Source organism: Elgaria multicarinata, chromosome 12 (genome assembly GCF_023053635.1).
Source record: "Elgaria multicarinata webbii isolate HBS135686 ecotype San Diego chromosome 12, rElgMul1.1.pri, whole genome shotgun sequence".
Lineage (NCBI taxonomy): Eukaryota > Metazoa > Chordata > Lepidosauria > Squamata > Anguidae > Elgaria > Elgaria multicarinata.
In genome coordinates, this window is record NC_086182.1 from 13,062,706 (window position 1) to 13,078,092 (window position 15,387).

Below are 15,387 nucleotides of genomic sequence, written 5' to 3' on the forward strand. Positions count from 1 at the left end.
CTCTTCCACTGGCCCCAACCACCTTTGTACTTGGTACTTTTTGGTACTTTTCTGGCTTGTGCACCATCCTTTCCCATTCTAAAAGGAACGCCTCTTCCAAGCACTGCTCCGGCACAAGACGGGAGAGAGCACACGTGCTGTCACAATCCCTCAGTGTCCTTCCCTTTCCCATTACTGTGTGCTCCTACATTTTCCTTCCCACCTCCACATTGCCCACACCCCTTTACCGCATCACACACCCTTTTCATGCCATGCTCCTTCCCCGTCTTGCCTCACACCATTTACCACAGCATGCCCCCCAAGCCCCCTTTCCCTTACCTTTACTGCTGAGCCACCCAGCTTCAGGAAGTAGCTGGTGTGGTTCTTCAGTGAGCCCACCCTGCCAAAATGCCTCTGAGTCCATCTCCTTGGACAGCTGTCCCATGCCTTGCTCTGAGGTAGAATCCCCTCAGAGCCAGACGTTTTGGCTGGGTGGGCTCTCTGAATTGCTTCACCTGCTGCTGCTTCAGCTGCCAGATGGTGGCAGCTCTGGAGAGCATCACCAGCCTCTCTTTTACTGATTTATTCACTGATAAATAAAAATAGTTGTTTTAAAAGGATATTGTTGTTTTTATGTTCTTGATGGTTTTAAATTTTGTATACTTGTTTTTAATGTTCACTGTTTTTAACTTCTGTAAACTGCCCAGAGAGCTTCAGCTATGGGGCAGTATATAAATGTAATAAAATAAATAAATAAATAAATAAATAAATAAATAAATAATGTGATGGTGGCTGGCACAGCTCTCCGGAACACCTGGAGAGGTCTGACATGGGTGGAGGGAAGCAATGCAATTCATACACATTCGTTCTATACCATCATCATCATCATCATCATCATCATCATCATCCCAGCTTATAATGCTCAAGGCAGCATTACAAAATTTAAAACATATACTTTTAAAACCTATGAAGAAAAATATACAAAAGTTTTTTAAAATATATAAAATATGTTCCATTATTAAAACATTTAAAATACATGACAATTTAAAATACATGAGAGCCAGTGTGGTGTAGTGGCTAGAGTGTTCAACTGGGAGTCAGGAGATCCAGGTTCTAGTCCCCACTCGGCCATGGAAACTGACTGGGTGACTTTGGACCAGTCACAGACTCTCAGCCCAACCTACCTCACAGGGTTGTTGTTGTGAGGATGAAACAGAGAGGAGGAGGATTATGTATGTCGTCTTGGAATGTCGCCTTTTTTTCCTTGGAAGAAAAAAAAAGGGATATAAATGCAATCAATCAATTTTAAAAGTCCTTCGCATAGACAGAGGTCCAGATTATTCGCAAAAGGCCTGTTGGACCAAAAATGTTTTTGCCTGCCTCCGAAAGCACATCAAGGAGGGAGCCAGACTAACTTCCCTGGGAAGAGAGTTCCAGAGCACTGGGACAGCCACTGAGAAGGCCGTCTCCTGTGTTCCCATCAGGCATGTCTGTGATGATGGTGGGACTGAAAGAAGGGCTTCCCCTGAAGATCTCAAAGCATGGGCAGGCTCGTAAGGGAGAACACAACCTTTCAGATAAACTGGACCCGAACCGTATAGGGCTTTATAGGTCATAACCAGCACTTTGAATTGTGCCCGGAAACAGACTGGAAGCCAGTGGAGCTGTTGTAACAGGGGAGTTTTATGCTCCGGTCAACAATCTCACTGCAGCTCTTTAAACTAGCTGGAGTTTCTGAACACTCTTTAAAGGCAGCCCCACGTACAGTGTGTTACAGTAATCCAATTGGGATGTTCTCTTCAGGCATCTGCTGAGAATCCATGGGGGAGGGGGAGGGCCAAGCATGCCACCCCCACCCCACAGTTTCATCACCCCCGGCAGTTGCAGCCTTTGTGTGTTGAACAGAAAGGTCTGACGGTGGTGTTTGGCTTTGCACGCTTAGAATTTCCCATGGGATTGAGAGCCCTGATTGTGCTGTGTTGCGTGTAAGACTCTTAGCTTCATCACACCAGGGTTATACTGGGCAATCAGTATGAATTGCGTGCAAAGGACTCTGAGGTTTTCCAGTTTATAATCTGCTTTGACTGTGAAGTGCTCCCAGGCATCCTGCTTTAATTCTGCTATAAAGCCAAAAGGATCACCCTATTTTGCTACCTGTTTAGGAACGAATCATTTGTTGTTTTCCAAGCGGCCACTGGGGGCGCAGGAGGAGGATTTGATATGTTTAAAGTACAAATTAACCAAATGCTTACATCTGCGAAAGTTTTAAAGATAAAGACATTAAAATTGGAACAGTAATAGATATTAAGGAGAGCTTTAAGCATACCAAATTTGAATCAGATTGGGTCATCTGTTAATTTTTTAATGATTTTTTTACATTCCCCCCCTTTAAACCCTTTTCCTTGTATGCAAAGGATCTTAGGAGTGCTGCTGCCCGGGGTGTGATTTAGCTAACAACAACAGCAACAGCTTAGCGCTGTAGGGGATAATTCAAGGAAACAGGTACATGGGATTAAGCTTACTAAGCACATTCAGCCTGATGTGCCATGATTCCCCTTTCAGAAACGGTGCTGTCCATTCCTGAAGACCTACATCAGGGAGTGGCAGCCTTTTCTTGTTGCATAAGGGCCACGTTCCCTCATTGGGAACCTTCTGGGGGTGCTGCATCCCAGTGGGGGGTGCGTGGATGGAGCCAAAAGTGGGTGGTTTCAGAGCCACCCCATTCTTTTTCCTTCTAGTTAGATAGCAGAGGCAAGTGATTGACATCTCAATAAGGTGGTCCCTGAAAAAGTTTTATCAAAGTTGTGGATCTTAAGGAAGTGTTGAGGGAAATGGCTTGATGAACTGAAAAAGGTAAGCTGGGCCAGGTACTGAGAGCAGCGTGTGCAAGTTTATTGCCCAAAGACAACACATCTTGAACTAAAAGACATGCTTCACCAAAGGATAGAGGGGATATTTTGTTCAAAGAAAGCATTATTTGAGAGCATGAATTGCACAAAAGCTCTCTCTCTCTCATTATAGGAGCATTACTTTCATTAATTAACATTTCTAAAGATCACTGAAAGAATCTTCATTACCTCCAACACACCTGTTCTGGCGAATTCTGCTCGCCACACGAGGCTCCTATATACAGAGAAAGGTGCATGGAAAAAGCACTGTTTATCCAGGGCTTTTTTAAAAAAATTGCAAGCGGATGCAGAAATGGGTCAAAACCAACGTAAAGTTGGAGAGGTGCTTCATTCCTGGTGAGCAGAGAGGACGGCCCGGATTGGGCTTGGAATAATTACTGCTTGCAGGTAAATTAGCAAGCACAGGTAGAGGCAATAGCACGTGTTGGCTGAGCTCCTGCTACATACCTGAACCCCTGCTTCAAAACCGTCATGCAGATGAGCTTTAACCATAAACCTGCACAGCCACTAAACTACACCTTGATGTGATTGTGGTGTTACACCCCACAAGTCAATTCCAAATGTATGTCTGCAGTTTGTAAGTCTGTGGTTTGTAGAATGTTGGCCTGAGTGGGCGGAGTTAGAATGTCTTGGGAGTGGGGAGGAGTGATATATAAGGGAATGACTGAGAGGATGGAGAAAACTTTTCAGGGGGACTTGTTAGGTACTCTTAGAGTCTTTAGTGCTCTCTGTGTTTAGGGTACTTAAGTTCTGGGAAATTTGAGGGTCAGTGTAGTGAGTGGTGTCTTTAGAGTGTGGTGTGCACATAGTGGATGTATATTAATCAATACTGAGAATAAAGAAAGTTCAAGAGTGATTGTGTGAGAAAAAGGAAAGCGCGTATGTGAATGAGTGACAGGATTGTATGAAAGGTTTCAAAAAGGTTTTTAATTGTTTTATTGGAAACAAAGCTTGTGAACTTTTAAAAATAAATTTTGATTGTTTTGTTTTTAAACTACCACAAAAATCCCACGTGTCTGTTTGGCATTTATCATCTTACGTTGACACATTTAACACCCACTCTGACAATCATTCACCTAAGCAGATATAACTCACAGCGCATTATTATATATATTAAAATCCTTCTCCATTTTAACCCCTTTCTCCACATAGTTTGGAGGAAGGTGGGTTTTATCCCTTGCCTCAGGCGTATCAAGCGGTGGTGCTTGGCTTGAGCAGGGAGCAGCCACGGCCGGGTCTGGTGTTCAGAGCCTGTGTAGTGGCATATTAAGTGGTGGCAGTGGTGGGATCCGAAGTAGACTCTGTTCATTTATAGTGACAGAAGTCAAAAAGGATTTTATTTGTGAACAGGACAGAGGGTGGTTACTGTAAAGCACCTCTGAGGTCCTTAGCTGTGAAAGTTACGTATTACCTAAGTCAGAGGTTGTGCTGATACAATTCTCTGACAGGATATTTTTGTCTGTGGTGAGATACATAATATAAATATCAAGTTTACCACTCCTGACCTCAATTGAAAACTCCCAGTACCATTTTATTTATTAAGGTTAAGTCTCTGTCTGATAACAATGGATATCTTAGCGTTGAAGAAAGATGCTCTGTCAGACATATGTAAATGTTTAAATTTGCCAACTGAAGGAAAGTCAGTTGATGAAATGGGCTCTTATAGAATATTACAGAGTTCATGCTGCAGTTGAAACTGAGGTAAATCCTCTGAGGCAAGTGCCTGTAGAAATGTCTCCTCAATACTTGGAGCTGGAAAGAGAGAAATTAAAACAACAAAGAGAACAATGAGAAGCTGACAGACAACTTGAATTAGAAAAGATTAAACAACAGGAAAAATTTGAATTAGAAAGAATAAAACAAAGAGATAGAGAATTAAAACAGCAGGAGGCTGATAGAGAGTTGAAGAGACCTGAGTTGGAACAACAAGAAAGGCTGAGGGAAAAAGATCGTGAGGCAGAAATAAGATTAAGAGAAAAAGATCGAGAGCTAGAGCTAGAACGAATTGTTTTGGAAAAGAGAAAATTTGAGTGGGAAGATCAGAGGAGAATTGAGGAAGGGGCTAGATTATCTCCTAAAGACTTAACCCCTTATGTTGAGGGGCAAGATCCCCAAATTTTCTTCAATACCTTTGAAAAGGCAGCCATGATGTGGGAAGTAAAGCTACAAGATTATATGAAGTTTATCCCTAACTTGATCAAGGGAGACCTGGCTGAAATTTATAACAGTTTTCCTGTGGGGGAAGCTTTAGATTTTGCCTCATTTAAAACAGCAGTTTATAAAAGATTTCGCTATGGGCCTGAGTATTTCCGGAAGAAATTTAGAAGCCTTAATGCTGTGTCATCCAAATCTTTTGTGGAGTTGGGACACAAATTAGCGGATCATTTTGAGAAATGGATCACCTGTGCTGAGGTGAAAACCAAGCAAGATTTAGTTGATCTGATGATTAAAGATCAATTAATTTTTCAAATCCCTCAAGATATAAGATTGCTGGTGAGAGATAGAGACCCAAAAACATATCAAGATGCAGCTTCCCTGGCTGATCAATTTTCCTTAAACCGGGGCTATCATATGACCAGCAAGTCTACTAAATAAAATAATATTAAACCAGGGTATAAACCTAATGGGGGTAAAAAGGAAGCTGAGGTAAATAAAAATCAGATGCCAACAGAAAAGGCGGGAAACACCACCAAACCTATGTTTGGAAAAACAGACCTCACATGTCATCATTGTGGGTTGGTGGGGCATATTAGACCACAATGTCCCAGGCTGAGAGAAGAGAAAGATAAAAGTACCTCACTAAGGAGAGTGGATATAAATAAAGATGCTGAACATCCCCAAAGTTCCCAGTGTTACACATTAGTGTGGGGAGAAATGAAAGAATCAGATCAATCTTTGTGGGAAGATGTTTTAATAAATGGAAGAAAGCATAAAGCTATTCTAGATACTGGAGCTCGTTTATCTCTGATTAGAGCAGACCTTGTGAGGAGTGAGGAGATTATTCCTCACAGAAAAATTAACATCAAACCTGTGACCGGGCCCATAATTGAAATTCCTGTAGCCGAGATGGAAGTTACATGGAGGGGAGTCACAGGGAAATGTATTTTAGGTGTTAATTCCTGTCAGGAAGAACCTCTAATCCTAGGTACTGATATCATGGGGTTAGAAGGTAGAAAAGTGTTTATTATTACATGCTCACAAGCAGCAGTGGAGGGCTTGTCAGAGAATTGTAGCGAATCTGGAGATGCTGAGGGCATGCCTCTGCAGTTGCCTAGCAACCTGAAGGAACTGCTGTGCCAGGAAACATCGTTGCAAAAACTGATACCACATTTGCTTTACACACAGTAAATGATCCCAGCTTGGGAGTTTTAAGATCCAAAGCTGAAACACAAGAAACTTCTTTTAGTGACACTCAGAAAGAACAGGTTTTCTGGGATCGGGGACTCCTATACCGAAAGTGGTTGCCCAAGAAGAAACAAGGAAGTTGGGGGGCTGAAAAGCAGCTTGTGGTACCAAAACCATATAGGGACCAGCTGCTGAAATTAGCTCACGACTCCTTTTTGGCAGGCCACATGGGGACAGGAAAAACCCGGAAAAGATTGATGGCTAATTATTACTGGCCAAATATTTCTAGGGAAGTCACAGAGTTTTACAAGTCCTGTGAGAGTTACCAGAGGGTGGGGAAAAGTAGGGACAAGGCCAAAGCTCCCCTAAATCCCCTACCACTTATCAACCAACCCTTTTTAAAGATAGGACTGAACCTGGTAGGACCCTTCCCTAGACCTACACAGACAAGAAAAATGTTTCAAGTGATCATAATAGACTTTGCTACAAGGTCCCCGAATGCTGAAGTCCTTCAAAATGTTGATACCTTGTCAGTAGCAGAAGCCCTATTAAAAATCTTTTGTTGCTGGGTTTTTATCCCTAACATTTTGAATGATCAAGGCTCAGTTTATCTCTGGGATGTAACGAGATGTTTGTGGAGGTGTTGCGGTGTCAAGCATATAACACTTACTGCTTTCCACCCCCAAACAAATAGGCTAGTTGAAAAGTATAATGACACCATTGAGCCAATGATTGAGACCTATGTGGCAGACTGTTTCTTTAATTGGGACAATGAATTATCCTACTTTCTTTTCGATTATAATGAAATTCCCCAAGACTCCACTGGATTCTCACCGTTTGAACTGATGATGGGGAAGAATATATGTAGTCCCCTAAGTATTATGAAAGAAAGCTGGGAGGGAGAATTGGAAGAAGAGAAAGAATCTGGAGTGGATTGTGTTCTGAGCCTTCAGAATGACAGGAGGGAGATTATAGAACTGGCACCCACAAATTTGGCTGGGGCCCAGACCGAGCAGAAAACTTGGTGTAGTGAAAAGGCTAGAGACCAGAACTTTGGAATGGGAGTTGAAGTCGTGGTCTTCTTTCCCAAGAAGAATGGTCAGTTCGATGCTGTTTGGGAGGGACCTTGCCTTATTCAAGCTAGGACTGGAACCCATCCCCCTATTAAGTCATCTACTTATAGGGTGGATAGAAGAGTACCAGAGGCAGTAAAAGAAAAGTTTGTTCTGACCTCAGATGCTTCGGAGGTCAGAATTAGAGCAAGGCTGATACAGACAGTGGACAATGTGAAACATCTCGTGGCCTATTCCAGCGGAGAATTGACACACAGAGAGAGGGACTGTTCTGCTGTCCAAGAGAAGTGTCTGGCCATCGTTTGGGCTGTAGACAGGGTCGAGCCGTGCATGTGGAGATGGTGGTTCATCTGGCAAGCAGGTCATCGGGCGCTGTTGTGGCTGCAACCCATGGAAAGCCACAACCAACTTTTGCAGCAGTGGTCGTGGCGGATCCGGAGCTTCAACATAGAGATCCAGCATGTGGCAGGTCGAGAGAATATCATCGCAGATGGACTGTCTCGCCAGGAATCATCCAGTTCACCAGTAAAGTGAGACTTTGTTGTGGACATTGTGACGCTCCAGGACTTTAAAATTGGAGCCAAAAAGTGGACTAATAAAAATGCAGTTCAATTAAGTTGTTTGATTTTCCAAAAGGTTTGTATGTATATATATTGTTATTGCTATTAATTGTATATATAAATGTTTAACCATTTTATTTCTCCAAACCCTATGTACAGGTACAGGTATTAAACCAGCCCCATACTCAGGTTTTTTAAAAAGGGGGGAGGAATATGTGGCGTTACACCCCACAAGTCAATTCCAAATGTATGTCTGCAGTTTGTAAGTCTGTGGTTTGTAGAATGTTGGCCTGAGTGGGCGGAGTTAGAATGTCTTGGGAGGGGGGAGGAGTGATATATAAGGGAATGACAGGGGATTGAGAGTTCTTTTCAGGAAAGCTTTTCAGGGAGACTTGTTAGGTACTCTTAGAGTCTTTAGTGCTCTCTGTGTTTAGGGTACTTAAGTTCTGGGAAATTTGAGGGTCAGTGTAGTGAGTGGTGTCTTTCGAGTGTGGTGTGCACGTAGTGGATGTATATTAATCAATACTGAGAATAAAGAAAGTTCAAGAGTGATTGTGTGAGAAAAAGGAAAGCACGTATGTGAATGAGTGACAGGATTGTATGAAAGGTTTCAAAAAGGTTTTTAAATGTTGTTATTGGAAACAAAGCTTGTGAACTTTTAAAAATAAATGTTGATTGTTTTATTTTTAAACTACCACAAAAATCCCACGTGTCTGTTTGGCATTTATCATCTTAAGTTTACACATATAACACCCACTCTGACAATCATTCACCTAAGCAGATATAACTCACAGCGCATTATTATATATATTAAAATCCTTCTCCATTTTAACCCCTTACTCCACATAGTTTTAAAATAATAGAATTATTTTAAAATTGTATGGAGGTGGTACCTAACTCCGGTTAGATTGAATAAGATAAACAATCAGCAATCAGAAAATTGTTGGAGAGGTTGTGGGGTTAAAGGAACATATTTGCATATGTGGTGGGAATGTAACTATGTTCAGAAATTGTGGAAGATGGTGTTTTTGGAGATTGAAGAAATTGTGGAAATGAAGATAGAACGAACACCAAAAGTTGCATTGCTGTCACTATTTGAAGAAGACTTTAAATGTAAAAAGGAAATTAAGGAACTGATAACGAATTTGTTGATCGCAGCAAGATTGATTGTAGCTAGGAACTGGAAGATTCAAGGGGAATATTCTATTGAAGAATGGTATAGAGAAGTTTGGGATATAGCAATTAATGATAAATTAACAAGTAATATTAAATGGAGAAGAGGTATAGCTAAATCAAATGATTTTGAAGGAATTTGGAAACAGTTCCTAATATTTGTGTTTTCTAAAGGAAGTGGGAAACCACCAGCAGAAGAAAGTATGAGATTCTGGAATCAGGAATGAGATCCCGAGGTGGGAGGTGCACTTGTATGTTAATTTTGATTATGTTATTAAGATAAGATATTATGTATTCAATATTCAACATTATGTAGTATGTTGTTGTTGTTGTTGTTTTTTATGTGAAATGTAATGGTATGTTTAAGTAATGTAGAAATATATATATATATATATATATATATATATATATATATAAAAACTCCACATAGTTTGGAGGAAGGTGGGTTATATCCCTTGGCTCAGGCGTATCAAGCGGTGGTGCTTGGCTTGAGCAGGGAGTAGCCTCGGCCGGGTCTGGTGTTCAGAGCCTGTGTCCTGGCAGTTACATTTTTAGGTGATTTGGAGCTGCCAGTAAGTCTTGAGCCTTGCAACAAAGAACACTGTTGTAATGTCTCTTGTGAAAAATGCTCTCGTTCCTTAAAAGTCCATGCATGGCTTGTCCCATAGCTCACTGGTGGAGTACCTTCTTTGACTGCAGGAGATACCATACTCAATCTCCACTTCATCTCCCTGGCAATAGGACTGGGGAAAACCTCCGCTTGTCATCCTGAGAGTCAAAGTAGATACTGTCTTGCTAGATGGCCCTATGGCCCTGTGCTCTTTTCCTTCCTAAAGCCTCAGTGGCCTTTCCTTCATTAGCATTGCACACACATTTAATTAATACAGGTTTAGTAGGTTCATGATATGTATTCACCCTATATATTCTGTAATACTGGAGGTAGAGAAAATGGATTATTTCATCCCATGTACCCTGAATCTTGAATTCCCAAAAAGTGTACAACCACTATTTCACACATTGTAGGCGTGATCATTGTACACTAATCCAGCCTTCCCCATTCTGGTGCCCTCCAGTTGTTTCATACTACAATCTCCATTGTCCCCAGCCATTGCCCATGCTGTCTGGGGTGGATGGGAATTGTAGTACAAAATATCTGGAGGGCATTGCGTTGATGTGTTATACAGCACTTAGTGAATTAAATATTTATTTAAAATATTCATACTCTGCCGTGTTTGCAAAATGAGAATGGTATCTCATAAATAATTGGATTACACAAACACACACACACACACACACTTTACTAAAAATACAGTTCATATCAATAAATCAGAGCCTGTTGTCATTAGATTCTTAATGAGGACCAAAAGCTTTCCTCAACAAAAATATCTCATTTTGCCTCTAAAAGAAAGCTTGGATGACTTTCCTCAGGAAGGGAACACAGGGATCTGAAGTCACCACTGGGAAGACCCTGTTACTTAACCCTGATGATGTGTGAGGAGTTGTCACTAGTGTTGGACATTCCTCTGAGCTTGAGTCAGAATTGGTTTCGGCCTACTGAATCATTTTCCAAATTAAAACGTATATGTGAAATAAATAAATGAAAAACAACCACCCTTAGTCACCACTCACCCCTGCCAGATCAACTCTGAAATGTAGAGTCCATTATGCTTCTAATGACCTCTTGGGGGTTGTGTTGGGTGCACCCCTTCACCCACAGAACCTCCAAGAGTTTCCCAACCTCCCTGTGCCTGTATCAGGTGGTCTAGCATAAATGGCACGTGGGGAGGGGGAGGTCTTAGTAGGACTCCTTGAGAGGTCTCTACTCCTCAGATATTCAAAAATTAGTGTCCCAGGCAGCAGCAACTCTGGGCTATGTAATCTTCTCAGGGTCCCCAAGTCCTCAGAATTGACATCATATATCTTGGAAATGTCATATCCTGGGGCTCCTTGCACTGTAGATTTCAGTCCTTAGGCAATTACTTCTCATGAGCATTATCTATATCTCCAGTCAACTGATTGGTTCTGGATACTGAGTGGCTATTGTTATAAACAATTAAATGATAAGTATCCTTCCTGAAAGCACAGATGCCTTGCTATTTGGGGATGGGGGGTATCTATTTGTCTTGGGTTGCTAACGTTGCTGTAAATATTACTAATATTAAACATTTCCACTAATAAATGGTTTTAAAACCTCTCTCTTGCAATTTAATATATATCCAAGCATGGCTCTTAAAACCTCAACCAGAAGCTTTCCCTCCTACTGAACTCTTTATCCCTATCTGTCTGTCTGGGTCTCTCTCTCACACACACAAAAAAACACACCTGAAAATGGTGCCTCTACTACTAATTTTAAACTATTTTTCTGTTCTTTTGTTTACCCCAGCAGATATGGGAACTAGGGATGGAAATACCTATTAGTTCAGCCAAATCACCCCCTTGTGTGCACCGCAGTGGCAGGATTATTCCCGCTAGACTCTTTTCCAGGGCTTCTGTCCGGCTCAGCTCCCTCCCTCCCTCTTATTTTAAAGAGCTGAAATGGTGGGTTTTCGGCTACTTCCCTGGGGAAGCAACTCCTCCTTACTCTAATAGCTCTCTCCATTTGAGTGGCACACGGGTTTATTCTTACCACACAGTAAAGGCTCTCCACAGCTAGATGTTTATTTCAATGCAGAATCTGTCAAAAAATCTGTGCAGCTCATTATGAGAACAATGAGCTTGTCACTGGAAACCAAGCAAGGCTTGATCCTTGGGTATCTGTGATCCTCACCGCTGCGTAATCCCCAACGTTTCACAGATGAAGATGGGGATGTGCTCATAACACCTCTATTCTCATTAGGATACTGTCTGTTCGCGTCTCTCCCATCTCTGCCCTAATGTATTGCTGAAGGCAGCTCTCATTTATTTATTTTATTTCTTGGCATTCATATCCCACCTTTCCATCCAATATCCCGGGCACTTAACAAACCATGATAAAATGATAGGCCATAACAAAAAGTGGAAATATCAAGAAAACAACCAGGAAACAATCTGAAAAGTCAACAATAACAACAACAACAACAACAATAAAACTTTTTGAATAGTATCCAGTGTTTTGTCCTACATAGAGTAGAGCCATTGAAGCGAACAATATTTACATTTGTCACAAGTAACTTAAGTCCCATTCATTTCAATGAGGCTGAAGTTCATTCATTTCCCATTCATTTTAGTTCTACTCTACATAGAACTAACGTTGGATACTGACCATTATTATTAAGAGCATTAGGAATGGTAAGAATGGTACGCTACAAAGGCTCAAACAAAAAACATCTTTGCTGCTCATAAAGGGGCAGGATGTAGACTTCCCTTCTAGAGACTGCTCCAGAACTTGGGGGCCATAACTGAAAAGACTCTGTTGCAGATACTTACCCATTAGATCTCTGAGAGTAGGGGTTCCAGTGGATGGCCTCAGAAGATGAACTAAGAATTAAATCCCAAACACTCTGAGAATCATGAGATGAGCGTTTTATAGCCAAGTCATTACTGGCCACTTACGGATTTTTGTGGGTCCTTTTGATGATGATGGGCATCTCCTGCTCCTTCTGCTCTTTCTTCCGTGATGAAACGAGACTTGGAAAATCATTATTATTATTATTATTATTATTATTATTATTATTATTATTATTGTTGTTGTTGTTGTTGTTGTTGTTGTTGAAGCAAAACTTGCCACTGTTTCCTGCTGTGTGCAGAAAAAGCAGCCCAATAAAAATGCCTACTGAATAGGCTACATGGTTGCTGCTTGCTTCTCCTTTCTTCCCTGTGTGAAGAAAGAGGAAGCTGCTCATCCCTATTGTGGGACAGAAAAGCAACGGTAGGGAAACACGATTTCCCCCAGTCTGATGACGTGCACTTACAAGGAACTTATCCCCATTAAACGCAGAAGGGCTTCTCAATAAACATGCCCAGGATTGTTAAATTCATTTCTGTCCAGTTTCATATTGAAGAAGGTGATTCCTGTTGGTGGGAGAACTCAGGAAATTCCTCTGAACTTAACTTCAAAGCTCAGATCAGTTTGTTCCAGTTCTCAGTTATGACGACTTTTTCAGTTTATTTCAATGGGAAACATGCACATCTTTCAAAAGTTGTGCATTTTTAAAAGACACATTTTGTAAATGAAGGTTCAGGCATTTATGAACATTTTTGGAGAACACGCGCTCCCGTTCACATTCACATTCGGGCTTGTGAATGGGGCATTTTTGAGTGAATTGCGAACTGAATTTCTCAGGCAACCCTAACAGAAGAACACTGATTTAAAAGCCAAGATGGTATTTGGTTCATTTGATCAAAGATATATCTGGGGGGCAAAAACATAACTCTCCTATGGTTAATATTAATATTAATTTGCATTATTATTATTATTATTATTATTATTATTATTATTATTATTATTATTACTATTTACATTTATATACCACCCCACAGCTGAAGCTCTCTGGGTGATTTACAAAAGTTTAAAACAGTGAACATTAAAAAGAAATCTACAAAATTTAAAAGCATAAAAAGCATAAAATATAAACAAAAACAGACAATACCCATTTAAAACAACTATTCTGGGGTCAGTTAAGAAACTCAGTTATTGTGTTTTTATCTGATTGTATTTTAATCTGCTGTCCATTTTGGGGGGCTTTGGGCTGAAAGGCAGCATAAAATAAGTTGTTATTGTTGTTGATGATGATTATAATCATAACAATCATGATATATTATCAGTTCAAAGTATACTTTGGCAGCTACCATTTGTGAAATGCCAGACTGTGCACTGCAAGATGTGATAAGAGTCAATCCCCTAAAAGCCCCAAGAAGTCAGTGAGACCTGCTCCTGAATAAATAGGCATAGGATCACACATCTCTCAATATGATCTTCTGCACCACTCAAAGGTGCAGATGTAGGGCTCATCTACACCAAGCAGAATATTCCACTATGAAAGAGTTATTTATTTATTTGTTACATTTATATACTGCCCCATAGCTGAAGCTCTCTGGGCAGTTTACAAAAGTTAAAAACAGTAGACATTAAAAGTATACAAAATTTAAAAACATAAAAACAACAGTATAAAAACAACAGTATCCATTTAAAAACAACAGTTCTGGGGGTCCGTTAAAAAACAAACTTAGTGTTGTTAAATGCTGTTAAATGCCTGGGAGAAGAGAAAGATCTTGACCTGGCACCGAAAAGATAACAATGTTGGCACCAGGCGCGCCTCATCAGGGAGATCATTCCATAATTGGAAGGCCACCACAGGCCCTCTCCCTTGTTGCCATCCTCCGAGCTTCCCTCAGAGTAGGCACTCGGAGGAGGACCTTAGATGTTGAGCGCAGTGTACGGGTAGGTTCATGTCGGGAGAGGCTATAAGAGGCAGGAGCCACACTACTGCTTTATAGTGGTATTGAAGTGCACTGACAACTGTTGGTGCCCCTTGTCACATACCATAAACCACTTTCATACTGTTTTCATAGTGCTATGTCCTACTCGGTGTAGATGTGTCATGGGCCCCAATAGTTGTCAGTGCACTTCAGTACCACTATAAAGCAGTAGTGTAGACCCTGCAGTGGTCATACTTAGAGAAGACCAACTGAAATTAAATTTTGGCAAAATTCAGTAGCATTGATTTCAATAGGTCTGGTCTAAGTCATACTACAAATCCCAAGAAGCAAAACTTTGGAAGCCCTGATAGGTTACAGAGCACATCACAGAGACATAGCAGTGGGCAGAATGACAAACACACAAAAAGAATCCTTCTGTCTCCCTGCTTTCTCCTTACAGCTGCTCCTGAGCTGAAGGTAAGTAAAAGAGGAGGGCGTGTTTTTTCAGGGACCACCATCCAAGCCATTTAGCACCCTGCGGCAAAGTACAAAATGGCCCCCTCACCATTCCACGTACAAAAGTCGCCAGACTGGGAGTTGTATCTTCTTTCTACACTGGCAATGGAACACCATTCTCCACCACACCTGCGGGCATCAAGCTATCTTCTTCTTCTTCTTCTTCTTCTTCTTCTTCTTCTTCTTATTATTATTATTATTATTATTATTATTATTATTATTTCTTATCTGCCTCTTCATTTGGATCGAGGCAGAGAACAACATTAGTACAACAATACAATATAAATCAAATACAAAAAAAATAATTAAAAGAGCATATAAAAGCAATACAAAATAACTATCAACACATCTTTAAAAATTCTTAGTTTTCAAATTCATCTGGGTAGGCCTGCTGGAAAAGGCTAGTCTTTAAAGTGGTCTTAAATTCAGAGAAAGAGTTAAGTTTATTTATTTATTTATTTTTGCATTTGTATCCCTCCTTTTTCCTCCAAGGAA